Raw genomic sequence first — 5,888 nt, forward strand, 5'->3', positions numbered from 1 at the left:
TTTGTTCAGTTCAGGACTCATAATATGTCCTTATTGAATCCCCACTTGGGCGACAACCAGTAGACGGCGGTCAATATTTATGCGATCAAATCAGGTCTGGTATGTCTTTATTTGTGCCGAACAGAGAGACTACCAGTAGGCTGATTCACTAAATGTGCACATGAGGGCGACAATCGGTACGTGCAGGCCATTATATGTTTACTCAGGCCCAGTATGTTCCAATAATAAAGATGGCCTGCGACATTTGAGCCTGGTTGATGACCTTATTAATGCCCGCTAGGACACTAGGTCATGCGGAGGTCACTGCATAATCACTTTAGGTCAAGGACGTCTCAATTATGTTTCTACTAGTGCGAAAACAAGTAGTCTGAGGTCACTTTATGCCCAGTTTACGTCTAGTTACTCCCTATAATGAGTAAACTATGGCAATACTCAGAAGTATGAGGTCATTATATACTCTGCTCAGACTCAGGGTGTTTTAATACGGCGCCAGGACATGGTGAAGACCACTGTTTATTAAGTTTTTTAAGGTAAAGACTCGTACAAGTTTTGTTCAAGACTGAAAATGTCTTTTTATGATTCCAAAATTTCGACAACCAGTTGGCTGAGGTCTCCCTGTCTTTTATTCAGACATAGAATGTCGCTATTAAGTTCCTGCTCTGGCGACAACCAATATGCTATGGTTTAAGATACTTGCCTTCTTGGCGCGTGGTAACGCGAGTGATTATAAAAATTCTAGACGCATAGCGTTAAACAATATATTAAGTAAGGTGTAAAAATTGCGACCCAAACTTAAGTGCAATCGGAAGTGACAAAATGATAAATATGATAGGTTTTCATCTCGGCAGATCGGCCACTGATGCCAATGAATTCATATTCGATTACAGTCGAAACTCGATGTCTCGGTATCGCAAGGTTCGATATCCTCGTTGGCTCGAACAAGGTTTAAAGTGTTTGTTTTTTTCAATATGTTCATATAAAATTCGATCGTTTAGCTTGGTATTTAGAGGTTAAATATTTCTCAACGCTCGATGTCATTTTGCGGTCTCTAGTAAACAGTAAACATTTTGTTTTGTTTGTATTACTCGATGTGAGTTTTCATACCTTGATTTGTTTGCTTGGCTAAGCCGAGGCGCTGAACGATTAATTTTGCTTGATTGGTATTATAATCATTATCATATTTAAATGGTTTAACAGTTTGAGCAAACACGCTTTCACTTTAATTTCTGTCTTTAGCTGGTACGAATACAGACGTTAAAAGTATGTCAGAGTCAAGTTTAAGTTTTATTAGCATAAACATAAAAATATCATTGCTATTATACATAATACAATTTAAAGACGGTGAACAAGTAATGTATATACAAACACAAATGTAAATATTAATCATAAGAAAATTATGTTGTTAAATATCTAAAAAATGAACTAGACAAATCTAAGTTATCATTAACTTTTCCATTTTCACAATTATCTAAGTTTGTAAATAACATGCCTGATGAAAATATAGGGTTTAAATATTGTTAAATACATGTATAAGACCAAATTTGACATAAATATCTCATTGATAAGAACGTGCACGAGGATTTCGTGTTTAACAGATCGCCCACTGTGTAAGTTTAATAGAATGATACATGCTATTCTATGTTTGATTATATTAATATAGTTAAGATTGGGCTCACATACAACACTTATTTTCATAAGTACATACGTTTCTAGCTTTTTACTATTATTGACATTTTGAAACCAACAAAGTACGCATTGATCATAAACACGTTGGACTAACATCTCCAATTCAACTTTCGTAACATTTGCATTATGTCACATTCATGTATGTCCAAACTCATCTAATGTGCGTTTTAATAGTAATGTCAGTACAGGTATAAATCTGATTGTGTTTTGATCAGGCGTCTTCAGATAAAATTATTGCCCTGAAGGTTTCTCCAAATGAAAGAATTAATACAACTGTCAAATGTTGAGCAATCTTGAGAGGACTCGGTACAACCTAAGCTATTTGCACGTATTCCTACTAACTTAGTATCAAGATTAGTTGTTTATGTTTTCTATGGATGGGTTTATATACTTTTATTGCGTAAATAAATTTAAAAAAAAATCAAATTATTTCATATTATCAAATTTGTCATATTGTGAACTGTACGAGATGCACACGGTAATAATAGGTCTTTAGGAGATAACGTAGCAAACAACAAACGAGGTTAACAAGTATTTCTTTAACGTATAAATATACACATACAATACGCAATACCGCTTGGCTCAATATTCGCGAGGCTCGAAGTATTATGGCCAGTCCCTGATATATCGAGACAACGGATTTCGATTGTATATGCATTTGAAAACGTCTTATTTGGTACGCGTCAAAGACATTTCATTTGAAGTACCATGTTATTCATATTTGTTTGTAACAATAAACGATGCCTTATTTAAAAGTCCTAAGTAAAGAATTAATAAGGTGTGATATCTTGCAAATTAAAAAAACAAAAATCAATTCTCCGTCCGAATCAAAACGCGTGTAGCCTCTTCATCAGAACGTTGGTTTCAAAACAAAACAAAACTCAAATATATTTATCAAATAACAACTGGGATAATAAAACATGTTACATAAAAATACGTTAGCAATAATATATTATTATTAAACGCGCATTGACTATTAGCGAGAAGTAGAAATGACCTTCTGGTGAAAATTTTCAATGTCTCCCAAAGGTCGCAACGATGTTACCCAAAGGTTGTATTTGTCAAAATACGTTTGACATTATTAACAAGCATTTTTTTAGTATTTCCTTAATGTTGCTCTACATCTGTTAATGAAAATGTCATGCCAACGTGGTTCGACTGTATATATGATTAAAAACGTCTTATTTGGTACGCGGCTAAAAAAATAATTCGAAGTTACATGTAATCCATTCAATTGGGATATAATTTCGAAACAAAATGTAAAGAACACATAACTTAGTTCACATGAGGTCTCGTCCCTAGTCTGTATCTTAAAGGTCGACAATTAGTTTGTTGAGGTAACTATGTGTTAAACTCATTACTAGTATGGTCCCTGTTATGTGCCTAGTAGTATTAGGTCGACAACAAGCAGGCGGTGATCTTCAAAGGTTCACCTCTAACTTCATACGTTCATAACATGTGGCTATTGGGTGGACTACCAGCTGGCGGAGGTTACTATATGTGTAAACTAGGACGACAACCAGTAGGCGGCGGTCAAATCGATGCGATCAAATCAGGTCTGGTATGTCTTTATTTGTGCCGAACAGAGAGACTACCAGTAGGCTGATTCACTAAATGTGCACATGAGGGCAACAATCGGTACGTGCAAGCTATTATACGTTTACTCAGGCCCAGTATGTTCCAATGATAAAGATACTTGCGCATTAAGCCTGCTAATGTTTGAGCTTGAATGATGACCTTATTTATGCCCACTAGGGCACTAGGACATGCGGAGGTCACTGCATATTCACTTTAGGTCAAGTACGTCACAATTATGTGTCTATTAGTGCGATAACCAGTAGTTTGTTGTCACTTTATGCCCAGTTCAAGTCTAGTAACTCCCTATAATGAGTAAACTATGGCAACAATCAGAAGTATGAGGTCATTATATACTCTTCTCAGGCTCAGGGAATGTTTTTTTCAGGTAAAGACTCGTACATGTTTTGTCCCAAGACTGAAATGTCCCTTTTATGATCCCAAAATTTCGACAACTAGTTGGCTGAGGTCTTCTGGTCTTCTATTCAGGGATATAATGCAGCTATTATGTTCCTACTCGGGCGACAAGTAGTATGCTGCGGTTTAAGATATATCCCATCTCGGGAATCAACCAGTAGGGAGATCATTTTGTGTTCAGCATAGGCTGGTTGTTTATATGATTTTTTTTATAATGTCTAAAATATATTATAAACAAATCCGATCTTTTGGTAATATTGTTGCAACCTTTGAAAGACATGAAATGATGTTACCAGATGGTCAAATCTTCTGTTTTCCGAAAGTTAGTTTTGTGTTCAAAAAGAATATAGTTTTGCATACGAGTTTTTACATTTAATGTTATCGCATTTCTTATTTTTATTGTGTTTTATATTTTTGTCGTTGTAAATCCATGGTTCTAATGCTGTGTAAATGCATTTTTATATAACTGGACATAAAGGTATATCTGATATTTAACTTCCTAGACATGACATGAATATTTAACCTCTGCCTAAACGTATTGTTAAGGTCTCAGAAAATCTGTGGTCAGTAACAGTAGTACGTGTCTTGCTATACTAAACCAAAAAAGTTATGTTGAAATGTTTTATGCAGAAGTATGTGTGCAGCTCGTATATCGTTCTTAGTGCTTACTAGTGCAACGAAATGTAGGCAAAAGTAACTATGTCCAGTTCGGTTCAGGGCGTGTATGTCGCTCTTTCGTGCCTTCAAGTGTGGCAGCCAATAGACAGAGATCGCTTTTTGTTAAGTTCAGCTCCGATATGTCCCTGTTTTGTTCGTCCTAGGGAAATAACAAGTTAGCAAATGTCACTGTGTGTTTAGTTCAAACCAATAATGGCCCTAAAATATCCCTTCTATGGCAAGAGCGATAACCAGTAGCAGGAGGTCAGTCTTGTTCCGCTTAGCCCTTTTGGGTGCTTATTAGTGCAAGAACCACAAGCAGGTCATAATGAACATTTCACGTCTATGATGTTTCTATAATTTGCCTTATAGTTTCGAAATAGTCCGTCCCTATTATTTGCGTTCTATTGAAAAAACAGTAGGGGCGATCACTATCATGTCTATTCGGTCGCTATTTTGCGTCTACGAAGATGAAAACCGGTTGGCGAAAGTCTCAGCTTTTTGTTTTCTTTAATCGAAGTATTTTCCTATTTTGTGCCAGTTAGTGCAACAACCAGTAGGCGGAGGTCACTTATTTTAGACAGGACTAGTATGTCGTTTTCTTTCGCCTACTATGGCGACAAGCAGTAGGCGCAGTTCACTATATGATTACAGTATGTCTAGTTTGTCCCTACAATGCAGCTGGTAGGATTACAACTAGGGATGGAAGCGAATATCCGAGTAGCCGGATATCCGGATATCACGCAATAATTCGGATACCAAAATGGGTATTCGAATATTCGTTAAGAATTAAAATTTCAATGAAATAGTTTAGCAGAGACATAGCAATTGTTATAAAACTTTTCAGATAAAATATTTCAAGTGATCAACAGTGTCTGTCGTGAAGCGGGTATGTGTCACAAATCGTCTGCTAATTGGGTGTTTGCACAAGGCGTGATAGTGTGTCCTTGTGCAGCACCCTGTGAAGTTCTCTGACCTTGTTTACAATGACAAGTGTTGTTTTATCATCTCAGATGTGCTTAATTGACACTAATTGGCACTAGTTGATATTAAACGGATTGATCATTAATCCGTAGGAATTGATCATCCAATCACAAGATAAGGGTCGTGCGTTCGATGAAGTGCGACATCGAATGAAAACTGTTGTGAAGTATTCGAACATTTCGGACTTAAAAGTAGTGTGTGTACAGTGTTTAATTAAATTATCAAATATATAAATGATTTATTTGATATTTAGTATTTATTCACGTTTTATTTTGTGTAGTGTATTTTATTTTTCATACGATATGTAAACATGTTTAGTTTATTGATAAATAAAAAAAGTACACGCATGTAAATAAAGAAAAATCAGATCGTCTTATCTTTTCCGCAATTATATCCTTCATTACAAAACACCGTTGAAATTGCAGGTATTGCATTAAATCAAACAATGTAATGAAATAAAATTACAATTTAACATGAAACCTGCTGATAAATAACAAACTCGAAAGCACGTGGCAGTAACCAAGCAACCACCTCGGCCGAAGTGACTATCAAATTCGCGAGGTGTTTAT

This window comes from Mya arenaria, chromosome 14 (genome assembly GCF_026914265.1).
Source record: "Mya arenaria isolate MELC-2E11 chromosome 14, ASM2691426v1".
NCBI lineage: Eukaryota > Metazoa > Mollusca > Bivalvia > Myida > Myidae > Mya > Mya arenaria.